At 40.9% G+C, this 13,049-nt stretch overlaps 1 protein-coding gene across 5 annotated transcripts in view; it reads right to left on the bottom strand.

Annotated features, from left to right (window-relative positions):
• Positions 1-11,889, bottom strand: part of cemip (cell migration inducing hyaluronidase 1) — a 224,739-nt gene extending 212,850 nt beyond the window's left edge. Inside the window, exons 1-2 of one of the 5 annotated variants that reach the window (XM_067597795.1) lie at positions 11,745-11,884; positions 10,937-11,039 (exon numbers count right to left, since the gene is read on the bottom strand). The gene's annotated coding sequence lies outside the window, so the exon portion shown is untranslated. Of the gene's footprint in view, positions 1-10,936; positions 11,040-11,422; positions 11,719-11,744 lie in introns of those variants that run through there. The other 4 variants (XM_067597822.1, XM_067597812.1, XM_067597803.1 and 1 more) reach the window with 4 other exon arrangements.
• Between the last annotated feature and the right edge of the window lie 1,160 nt (positions 11,890-13,049).

A 13,049-nucleotide genomic window follows, 5' to 3' on the forward strand; every position in this document is an offset into this window, starting at 1 on the left:
CGCTCCTTTTCCTATGACTGTATATTTGAAAAATGCTTTTTTGGCCAGTGTGCATCACATGATGGACTCAGAAGTTGTAATTACATGGTTTGGCCACTATGTCAAATTTCACAGCCTGGCGCACTTCTGGGGGCTTGATCAATATGGGCTGCTGTTGGTCAACTGCACAAATTCATGGGTCAAAGTTCACCAAAGTGACAGCATCCCCTGCCAGCAAATCCGCTGATCGCAGATCCACTGTAATGATTTTTTTTCTTTTACACTTTTACATTTATACAAGATCGACATACAAAAAAGGAAACAAACAACAACCACAACACCGACAAAAACAACAACAAAAAGTATAGAACAGTACAATGACAGATTATACAACACAAAATATAGAAGGGGGGGATACAGTATAGTGCTTCACAATGAATTATTGATTTCATTATCATAGGGTCTACTTGACCTGTATAGGAGGAACCAAGGTTTCAAAATAAATTCACATAGGACTGTTCAGTACTAGTCTGTATTAAGTGCAAATATGTGATACTGAAATGCATTTCCAACCTTGATCCCAGTCCATTCCAGAATTGTATTTAGTATTGCTGATCATATCAGCTATTCATTCCATATCAAGATTAAAAAATTCAAGCAATCGTGTTTCTAGAAACATTTTGGATTACCAATCTTCCAATTTAATTTATTTAAATCATTTTTGTTTAGATCCTGTCTTTTTTTGACTGTAGCTGTATTGCCCTATACCCTAGCAAGCAAACAACAGGACAAGGAGAGAGATTTATATTCATTATTACTGAAATCGAATGAACACTCCAGTCCAAAAGGACTTGACTGCAGGGCAGTGCCACAGCATATGAATCAAAGTTCCCACTTGTCCACAACCATGCCAGCAGAGATCAGAGGAGCTTGGGTCTATTTCTTTAAGTCTGTAGGGAGTGATATATGCTCTGCGAAGGATTTTCAATTGTATAACTCTGAATCTGACTGACATGGAAATTACTGCAGGGTCCCTCCATATTCTTTCTCATTCTGCAGAGGTGAGTGAAACCCATTGGGACTGAGTCTGAATATAGAGATTCAAGGAGGAATGAATCAACATCCGATAGAGAGCTGAGACAGTACCTCTGTCTGATGCTAATTATAGTCAAAGTTTTCTTTGGGAAGTTTTGAGAAAATTGATTTTAATTGTGCATACTGTTATATCTCCTTCTAAGCTCCTCAAAGGATAAAACCTCCCCATTCTCTATGATTTGTGAAATTTCTGTAATATTGTGTTGCTGTCATGCATAGCTTGACAGTAGATTCCCTGTAGCTTTAAAAGCTGTATTGTGCCATATTGGACAGGATGTTAAAGCAGTTCTTGTGTTTTTCCATTTTTTTTATTTTTTTATTTTTTTAATAATTTCACATGAGAACTTAATAATACCATTATCTAGCTTTGTGGGTGGAACAGGATGATACCACTGATAAATGCAAGATAATACAGATACACATCTAGGATTCCAAGACCCCCTTTATCTCTCAGCAGTGATAGTTTTTTTTTATGATTAATTCTAGACTTCTTGTCTTTCCACAGAAAAGAGGAAAACATTACGTTTATATTATCAAACCAAGGGTTTGGAATATATAAAGGAACAGAAGAAAATAAAAAAATAAGCAAAAAATTTTCATCTTCAGTACTTCAGCTCTGCCACTGTACAGGCGGTGTTGACCACCTTCTAAGCTCTTCCTTGATATAATGTAATAAAGATTGTGTATTCAAATCAAATATTTTATTAATAGCTGTTCTAATCATTACACTCAAATATTTCATCCCCTCTGCTTTCTAGATAAAAGGCGCTGGTCCAAGATCAGTGATGTATGTTCAGTGATTTAGAAGTAGCTTCACTTTTGGTCCAATTGGACAAGGTCAATGAAATATCATCTGCATACATATTTAGTTTGAAATCAAGATCACCAATTAGAACACCTGTCATATCCTTGTCCCTATGGTTTGTACATGCTAATAGTTCTAAAGCTAAGATAAACAGTAATGGAGACAAGGGACAGCCTTGTCTGGTCAGCTGATGGCAATTAGGCCATTGTTCCTAACTGATGAAACAGGTTCATCATACAGTGCTCTAATCCTTTGTACACTGAAATGAATTGAATTTGCTGAGATTTCATAGTTTTAAATCCTGGAGGCTTTGATGCCCTCTGTTAAACTGGCAGGTGGAACAACACCACAGCAATGAGCACTTAACCACAAAAATGGGGACCCCACATAAAAAAAACAAATTCCAGAGGATTTCCTTTGAGGATTTCACTCACCCTTTAATTCTTGTATTTTTAATTCTCTTCCAGAAATACACACACACACAAAGTGGAACATAGCTCTGTAAAAGATACTGGTTCCAGTTTATTTATGCTGCTGCCCAGTACCAGCTAATGGCTGTTTGAACATTGTGCTGGCAGTCACGTGACATCAGACACATTCACAGATCAATATATTTGCCACTCTCAGTGGGAGGAGGGGGCTATGACACACGAGAAAGTATTTTACAGCTCTGTTTGACTTTTGCCAAAACTAAATTCTAAACACACAGTCGCTCTCTGTGTGCGGCTGCATCACTCACACACACACACACACACACACACACACACACACACACACACACACACACACACAGTGAGACACAGGTGTTCTTTTTGTTAACCTGAGCAGTGTTCCCTGCTCTAATGTATGTACTGCAAATGTTCCCTGTCACAGGCAATCTGACTGTGGTTGCAGGCAAAACCACTGCTCTCACCTTTATTATTCATCACCAACAACACGCACACGCACGCACACACACACAATTACACACACACACACAAACCTTAGAGTCCTTCCATATGTGGATAACAAGGCTTGCCTGTCCAAACACATATCTTGGCACATTAGAGGTAAGACTTGATAAACAAGCAGGACATGCTGTGTGTGTGTGTGTGTGTGTGTGCGCGCTCCGCTGCCATTAATACAGGGTCAGTGCAGTGGTATCGTGTTGAGATCTGCTGTTTCCAGAGCACAGACAAGCTCCTTTATCTCTGTCGACAGCTCCATGCCTGATCTGATTCTGCTTTAAAACTACTAATCACTGCTGAGACATTCTTGGCCTGTTGCATAAAGGCCCTGCAGCAGCTTCACACTTGACGCTACAAAACATCATCCAGCAGTGTTCATGTCAGAGTCTACTCCACGTGAATGTAGATGAGGAGACTTCATGGAGAGGATTTCCAGCTGTAAACAGACTCCATGTATCTGAGGGTTGTTCTCCCCAGAAACTGAATTCAGAAGGTGGTGGTCAATAATTGGCAGCCAGTGTTCTCACTAGAAAGGAAGCCATGACCTCCAGTCTTTATGAAAGAAAATAAATATATGTATATGTGCACTGAGCCATCTCTCCCCATTTACAACCTTCTGCTGACTATACTTGTCATTGTATAACAACTTAACCATCTCAATGACACCTGAATCTCCATCCACTTAGGAAGGCCGTGCCATGACAACTTTGGATATACCAAGCAAGTGGACGTTGTGTAGATTTTTTGTTGTTAAACTATTTCCAAAGGCTAGAATAAACCTTCAGCATAACCAGAGTTGTTCATGTTCCTGAAAACAACTGCTAGCTACAGTCCATTCACATGTGGAGAACAGGTGGCAGTTTGTGGCGAGGAAATCTTGAGATTTATCCACAACATAATGTGTTACAGCTTTGCCCATTTAGTAATTTTATTACTGTGCTGACAATATGTATATTATTTATATCTGCCAGAGATCTTTTCTTAGCCTACAAAAGGTGGTACAGTAAATTCAAATCCTGCAAATGAACAAGTGGGTAAACAAGAATTCCAGTGGGTGTACACTACACTACACCCCTTCTCTCAGCACTGTGATCTAAATTGGACTCTTGGGATCCAAACTAAACACGGTCTGGAGGACGTGGCTGTGTTGTGTACTTTTAAACGGCTGCTGTATGTAAGCTTTACGCAGCAGCAGCAGCAGCGGCACATGGACACTCAAGTAGAGGATATCTGTCTGTATTTTGTCTGTCTGGATCACATCAATCCACAAAAATCACAGACTCACACACAAAGCAAGAGCAGCTGTCTGTTGTAGCGCCAGGGAAGGACCTGGAATCAATTTACAACCAGTTATCCACGCAAGCCCCTCATTGCTTTTTTATTTAATTAATTAAGAACATGGAAGACAGGTTGACTTGGCTTCTGTAGCAGGGCAACAAGTACAGGCAAGAAAACAACTGCTCTAAACAATTTCACAGCCCATTAAGGAGTTGATGGATGGGTCAAAAAGAAAAAAGAAAAAAAAAGAATTAAATTCCGTCTAGGCAGCCTCATCTACGAATATGGAGCTATTTACTGTCCAAAGCAGAGCGGAGGGGAAAGCAGAGTGACTCCTCCTCTCCTGCCTGACCAGAGGGGAGACACATTTTCCTCTTTCAATTGAGGCTGGAGAGCTGATGGTTTCCTCAAGTAAACTGTGGCCTTTGGCTGCCTGCCCAATCATCCACGGTGGCAGCTCCCTGCCAGTTCTTCTCTCTGACTGTACTGTGTGTCTGTGGCTCTGTGTGTGTGTGTGTGTGTGTGTGTGTGTGTGTGTGGAAACTCTAGCCTACATTGGAAACTAAAGGCCTTTTTGCTGCCAAGAGTTGTGTTTCTCACATTGGAAAAGGATTTCAAGAGACATAATACAAGAAAGGCCAAAAGGTTTAGTGTGTGTGCGTCTGTGCGTGTGTTTTAGAATGCGTAAGATCTGTCAATTGCTGTGTTTAAGAGTAACATGCATGTTAGACAAAAACAAAATACAGAGGAAAGTAAAGGTATGTATGTAGCATACATGTATGTTTGCAGTGTTTTTTCTTCTTTGGATTACATTTTTTTAATTTTGTGTCCAATATTGATACCAAGCACTTTGATGCATAAGTTAACAGCTGCATTCATTTGATTTTGGGAGGGGGGGGCAGGAGACCAAGTCGAAAACACGTCTGACGTTGTATCATCTTATAAAGTTCTTGCTAACTTTGTTAGCAACCAGTTGCCTTTTTACACATCCAGCAGACAAAGAGCTTCATTTGGAGTTGAAAAAATTCACCGTCCTTTTAGCTCTGTTTTGGTCTCCATCTACTCCTGAGAAAAATACCTAGCTCTCCCTAGCTGCCAACCAGCTAGTTGCTAACTTCGTCTGTCTGCTGTTTGTTGCTTGCAGCTAACATACAATGCTAGGCTTATTATTATATTATTAGACCTATTTTCTGAAATAGCTACCTGCTTCTGCTAGAAATAAAGTTGACATGAAAAGAGCAGAAGTTGTGGACCAGAAACAAAAACAATGAGCTAAAACAGGCTAAAAAGCTCTGTTAAGCTGAGAGAAACTGCGGAATTGGTGACAATTCCCGGAGGGTTTGTCACTTTGTCATCTTTCATATAACAGAGTAATTTCATCCATTGTTAATATTTAAAAAACAGATAAGTGCAGCTAAAAGTTTTTTGAAGGTTGTACTCTTTTCTCTACCAGTTAAGCCATTGCTCATGCCACACAGTTTTTATTCCAAACAAATAAGAAGCATAGAATTTATCAACTCAACCTGCTTCACAGGAGTTGATGAATTTTTCCCAGGAAACACCAACCAGACACTCAGAGGTTTATGTACTCAGGGTTTGTAGCAGAATGTGCGTACATTTCACAGGCTTCTCAGTCATACCATGCTCAGGTCTGAGCTGGGAGATTTATTTAACTGACATTTTCTCCCCAATAGCCATCCTTCCTTTTTTGCAGGAAAACAATTGTGTGATTGCAGTTGCTGTTTTTTTTTCAACCAGTATTTCTGGTTCAGCAGCAGAGAACTTTGTCTCTTTTTTGTGGTTAATTGCTGTCAGACATGCTCAAGATGCACCTTTAACAGCCTAACATCAGGTCTTAATTAGCAGCATTGCATTCAAATGAACTCAACCGCAGTTTTGCTCATTAACACCATCACTCATGCTAAATACCCTGTTATATTAAAAAGATTCAGAGATGCTATATTTTGTAGCCTCACCAGTAATATGTGGTAGGTTTGGGAAATCTACTGGTAGTGTTTAGGGCAATAAATGTCAAAGCTTTCATGAGCTAGATTAAGTTGGATCACCATCCAGTTCTATCCATCAGTAAACCAGAGCAGCAAAACAGACACTCATTCATTCAAAGATCTCCCTCATTACCACTTAAAGAGAGAACTATGTAACTTTTGCTGAACAGCAGCCACTGTGGCCACAAGGGGCAATTACAAGATACTGGGACATTGAATTTCCCTTCATTTCCCAAGACTTCTTCCTGCTGCTTAAAGACGCCATCATTAGAGGATATGACTTTGAACCCATTTCCACCTGGTCTTAAAATGCAATGTACCTGGATGAGGTTGAAATCATTGGAATGCAATTGATTGTCCAGACCTGAGATCTGGTTCCAGGTTTTCTCACATGTTGTGTGGCCCACTGCACATGCACATTAGTGTTTCTCTCATAGACTCCAGGAAAGACTTGCAAATATAAAACCTTCAAGACAGATTACTCTCTAATCATGTCATTATCCAGAAAACAGATCACATATTTATACCAGGTGGAGACCTGTCTGAGAGGGAATTGAAAGGGACCACAGACAGGACATAACAACCTGTCTCCTGGTGAGATACACTGTGTTTACTTCTTGTTTGACTTTGTGATAAAACCATTGAATTGTTGTTTATCTGGACATGTTAAAATATAGTGTAACAGTAGTACGAGTAGAGAGGAGCCATGAGGTCAGAATCAAACTGATGTCAGTAATGCTACAATATCTATCTAAAGTTAGCTACTACTAATTTAACTAGTCATACCAGACACTGATGTGTGGTCAGGGTAGGCAGTGCCTCACTAAAGCTAAAACACGTACTCCAGTAAAACCAGTCAGTGGTCAATAGTTGTTTTAAAAGTATAGTATGCTCCTACATCTTGCTCCTAAAAACTACTGGTCCTAAACGCAGGAAGTTTAAGGCCATGGGCTGAGGCACAGGCTGTCTGTGCCTATGTCGGCAGGTTTGGCGCAAAGGCCAGTCTTTTTGTAGATTTGTGCATGCATAGTCGGTTCTCATAGTGTGTTGAATGATCAACAATCAGGCAAAGACCAGCCCTGCCCCCCACTTCACGTGACATCCACTCCTTCTTACTCAGCGCCCTCCCTAGCACGGATAGCTTAACAGCAGCGGTCAGCATGGATATTTCTTACTTAAAAAGATTTTCAACATTGTCTTATGAGGAAAAAAGAGTTGTGGTTGCTAATTGGAAACCAACACCTGAACTACACGATCTTACCCAGCCAAAGGGGCAAAAGATTACACAAACTTTTCAAACAGAGTTGTACCAAAAGAAGGACTGGCTATGTGCAGCCAGACTAGCAAGCTTTTTTTGCTTTCCATGCCTATTCTTCTCCTCCAGCAGCGACAGCGTGTGGGTGAAAAGGGGGATACTGTGACCTGAACAATTTACCAAGAGCTCAGCTGAAGCATGAAAAATCCACAACCCATGTCCTCTCTCAGATTGCCTTGAAAACCTTTTGCAAGAGTTGCATTGACACGGCCCTGGATGAGCAGTGCAGGCTCTATATCGGTGTGTACAATGCAAAGGTAGAGGAAAACAGGGAAATCTTAAAAAGCTTCATCGATGTGACCTGTTACCTTGCCAAACAATAGCTGGACTTTCTGGGAAATGACAAGAGCAGTAGCTCTGCCAATCATTATGTTGAACTGCTGCATGTGTTGGCAGAAAAAGATGACAGGTTAGCCACACACTTCAGCTCCTCAAATGTGCTTACCGGCACATCAAATGGGATTCAGAATGATTTAATTGAGGTTATCAGGGGTCAAATAAAAAATGACATTCAAGCAGCATCCTTTGTTGCAGTGGAAGTGGATGAAACTACGTATTCACAAACAAGGCTCGAGTATGTATTGGATGTATTAGAAAAGTATAATTGTGCTGATAAGTTGATCGCACAAACATATGATGGAGCTTCAGTGATGGCCTAAGAGCTTAACAGGGTTTGGGCAAAAATCAAAGAGAAAGTGTCTGAAGCTATATTTACACATTGCTATGCGCATAAATTGAATTTTGTGCTTTCACAATAAGCAAGATTCATTCCAGAGTGTAAAATTGACTGTTGAAGGGCTCACACCATTTTTCAGCAAGTCTACCAAACGTACACATTTACTGGATGAAGTTGTGAAATGCCACATCCTTAAAACGTCATCTGTCGGGTGGAACTCCAATTCTAGGTCAGATGATGGAGAACTCAGATGACTGGGATGGCGAGACCCTCACAGTGGCCTCAGGATTTGATCTCTGGCTCTCAATAGCATTCACCTGTTTTCGCCTGATGGCGTACAATGGCATTTTTAGCATCACAGATGTGCTATTTCGTCTTCTTCATAACAAGGAAATGGACATTTGCCTGTGCTCTGTGTCCGTCAGAGACACTATGTGTGCCTTGAACAATCAGTGAGAGCAGTTTTTTATGATGGTTTTGAACAGAAAAGTAAGGAACTAAAACTGATAAATAAGGAGACCCACCACCACAAATCTGTCAGAGATGAGATGTTCTTGACAACATCACTGTACGAATGAAAGCCAGGTTTGACCATCTGGAGGAGCTTGACTTAGTTGACTGCAAGAAATTTGCCAAGATGTCAGCTAAATTGGATGATCACAAATTGAAGAGCCTGTCCAGATATGCAAATTCTTGGATCTGATTAGATTAAAGTCTGATTTGGAAGGATTATACTGATCACAAACAGTCTAAGGAATGATGTCTTACATTTTTGTAGACAATGATCTGCAGGATACTGTACCCAAGGCCACAACTTTTCAGTGATAAAGTGCATAAGACCTATAGCTGTAACAGAATAGAACAGAGCAGGCTTTCCTCCATAGCTCTTATTTTCATTGAAAAGGAGAGACATATGAAACTAAGAAATACACCTAATGAAGAGGACTTTTACAACAAAGTTAGGCTTTGGCAATAAACCTTTTATTGGCTTTGTGTATGTTGTCTGATGTTAGGCTACTGTGCACTGACACCAAGTCTTTTTTTCTTTATCCTGGTGCGCCATCACCAGACCCTCATTGTGTCTGGTTATCGGTGCACTTTTGCGCATTTTGTAGGAGTGAATAAGTTTTTTCTTATTAAGATGGATGGAGATAAGATAAGATAAGATGGAGCTGCCAGGCAAGAGGAAAAAGAGGAAGAGGATTTCACCGCATGTTACTGATACCAGACCAAGTAAGGCTGTAGCAATATCTCTGATTGCACTGAATTGAGCAAGGGTGTTTTCCAGTGCTTATCCATTCAACGTATCATTTGTCAGAGGAAGATTTTGCTATTTCAGCTTTTAAATATGACAGTCTGACTTTAAAATCCAAATGAAAGCAGTGAAAGGTTGTACTGCCCAAGACTGAGTCTCTGTGTCAGCAGCTGAACTCAGACCAGCCCCGGCAGATCAGACAGATCAGAGCAGCTGCAGATTCATAAGCGATACAAGCCTATAATAAGAAAAGGAATCTCTCAGCCTCCTACAGACACACACACACACACACACACACACTGCCAGTCACAGACAACAGATCACGCAACAGCTTTTACATTTACAAGTCAGTCGCAGATGAAAGGAAGTGCTACAACCTCAGCTTGTGTAATCCTCGCTCCAGCTTCGCATCTTGAGGAGACACCTCTCTCTCTCTCTCAGCTGGTTCATTTTCAGGATTCTCTACACACCTTCATATTTCATGTTTTCATCATCATCACCATCATCATCATCAACTCCCACCAAACTGACAACCTGTTCTAGCTAGTAGTTTAAGCCATGACTGATTGTGTAACATTCTTCTTCTTCTTTTTTTTTTTTTTTTTACAGAGCAGGTCACTTAGACAAAACATTTCTCTGCTTTCCTCCACTTCCTCACTATCATCATCACTGCCACTCTTCTCAGCCTACTCCTACTCTTTGTTACAGTGCTATTCTCCTCCTCGTCATCATGTCATCCACTCTGGAGGACAATGAAGGTGATAAGGGAACACAGGAAAGCCAGCAGTCAGACAAAGACGGCTTCAAGGCATCATCATTGCATCAGCTGAAGCACACATTTTGCAGTCACAAACACATAATTCCTGTCAGCTGCCTGTAGCATGGATGAGCTCCATCACACACGAAGGCAAAAGAAAAAGGTATGACGAGCATGTTAAGCACCAGGCAAGTAAGCAACCACGTAACTGTACAGTCATAACCAACATCACAATGTATTAGTGAATAACAGGCATCAGGTGATGCTGTGTGAGGTAACTGTAGAGTTAATATGGTATTAAACTGAAATCATTTTCAGATGTTTGAAGGAAACTCGTGTATTTGTAAATGTTTTAAAGCAGATAAAGAAACACCCAAAGAACTGTTATTAAATAAAAATCCACAGGCTGGATGTGTTAAACAAGGCTTCCACTGGGACACTGCTGGCATGTTCTCAGGACTGTTTCAGGAAATTTGGTGAGGTTTTTTGGGTGTGTGCCTAATTTATATATTTTTTAGTCATATTTGTTCAGTTAACAAAAAAAAAAAACATAAATATGCCAGTATTTCTTACAAAATAATTATATTCTGGCATTATGGGGAGGGCTTTGAAACAGCTTAGACCATTTTGTAGGGAGATAAAATAAGCAGAAAATACGATTAAACAGTTAAAATTATATAGAAAAAGCAGACAAAGAAAAGTTTAGGGTGTGTTAGTAGACTCTTATCCTCATTTTTTTCTAAAATCATGGCTATATATCTGTACAGACAACAGCTGAGAGCATCACATCTGTAGACAGTGAAGGAGAAAATGGTCCACTAACCTGTTGGAAGGAGGCTGGGAACAGAGTGCACTTGTTTTCTCTGGAGCCGAAGAACCACCGCTGGACACTGCGCACTGTTCACTGACTGGAGGAGAAGGGAAACCTGCAGACGATTGGTTTCATACCGGTGATTTTGTGGTGAATGACAACCACCCATTTGAACCTATTATAGTCTCAGAAAAAGCATATTGTTCTTGCTGTTTTTAAGATCTTAACCTTTTAAGCTAAAGTTATTTTTAAAGATCCATCAGGCTAAACGTGTGGCTTATCTCACTACCCGCAAATTAAAAATCCGCTTTCTGGTCATATCTTCACATAAAGCCACAACAGAACATGAGTGCTGCCTTCACTGTATCTTGATGGTGAGTTGGTATATTTTGTTATTTACAGTAATGTTTGCACTTGGTTGCACGCGATTGTTAAAGACAGACCGGAGCTGGAGACTGAGCGGTGCTATCAGCGCGCACTGGCCGGGAGTCAACTTACCTCTGTCCCTAAAGTCGTGGTAGGACAGGCAGCGTGCGTTCAACAGTTCAGCCCGTACTACATGCTGACAAGATGCGCGGAGCGACCCTTTCAAGCCCGCTCTGACAGCGTGCAGTGAACTGTGCCTCCTCCTCCAGCAGCGCACGCTACCCGCGCAGAAACCGTATTTATCGACACGGATCTTTCTCCGCACACCTGTGGCTCACAACGGCCACATTACACCCTCAAGTACCCATTCTGTGGGATGCCCCACAGGATCAGTGCACTCACACCATGCCCACGCCCCTGAAAAAGGGTATTAAAAGAGTCCATAGAGACCTACCGACCCGTAGTTTATAATCCGTGCCAGTCCCGGAGCCTGGGAGACGCGCAGCCCGGAGCAGTGCAGTAATGGATGGGAGCGCTGCTTATGTGTCAGCCGGTGTCAGAGCGCAAAGACACGGCCATTCCCTGTCCGAGGCGCACGGTGCGGCGCCGCCTCTATTTACTCCAGCTGGAGGAAAGTCACGCCCACTGTGTGTGTGTGTGTGTGTGTGTGTGTGCGTGTGTTTGGTGTGTGTGTGTGTGTGTGTGTGTGTGTGTGTGTGTGTGTGTGTGTGTGTGTGTGTGTGTGTTGGGGGGACTACTAAGCATACTTATTTGCAGGGGCGTAGCCAGGATTTTATAATAGGCTGCTAGGTCAAATAAAAATACTGATGAAGAAATACATTAATACATACATCAATTAAGCTCAAAATATGAAATACAAATAAATAAAAATCAAAAATAATTTTAAAAGTCAACCTGCCAACCTTCTGTCTCCACCACTCAGGACCAATCACCGGACCTGGGGCATCACAGCTTTCTCCATGGCTGCCCCCTCTGGAACTCTCTCCCCAAACACATCTGTCCAAGTTCAAATCACCAATCAAATTGCGTCTCTTCAGAACTGCTTTTAATGTGTGATTAATGATGTGTGTCATATGTTTTTAGTGTGTTTTTCTATGGCATATGTTTTTAGTTTTTAGTCTATGACATATGCTTTTGGTGTGTTGTTTTTCTATGATTGTTGTAATTTATGTAAAGTGTCTTTGAATACCCTGAAAAGCGCTCGATAAATAAAATGTATTATCAGGGCCCGAGCAGGGGCCCAACAGTCCCTGCCACTGAAAGTGCAAAAACAATAGGTTCTATTGTTTTTGAAGAGATTATTATCATTATTATTGTTATTATTATTATTGTTATTATAGTACGCCATTGCATTTTTGAGGAGCTTAGGATGCTCAAAAACTCACAAAAATTGCCAGACATGTCAGAACTGGCAAAAATTGCAAAGCTCTGTAGTGATTGGGCTCTGGTGTGGTCAGTGGGCTCTATAGCACCCCATAACGCAGGGCCATTTTGGAACAAAGTTTCTTTGATATTCATGAAATTCAGTGGGTTTATTGCTGTCATCATTATCAACATAAAACTTTTTTAAAAAAATTTTTGCCCAATAGAAAGTCAGCCATTTTGGATTTCGAGTGTCAATTTTCATTTTATGAACATGTTTGAGGCCTTTAGGATGCATGAAGACTAATGACACTTTGTTTATATGTTTGAACCAATAAATGCTTCAGTTAGTATCAAAATCAGGCTTGGTCATGGC

The sequence above is a fragment of the Thunnus thynnus genome, chromosome 1 (assembly GCF_963924715.1).
Source record: "Thunnus thynnus chromosome 1, fThuThy2.1, whole genome shotgun sequence".
NCBI lineage: Eukaryota > Metazoa > Chordata > Actinopteri > Scombriformes > Scombridae > Thunnus > Thunnus thynnus.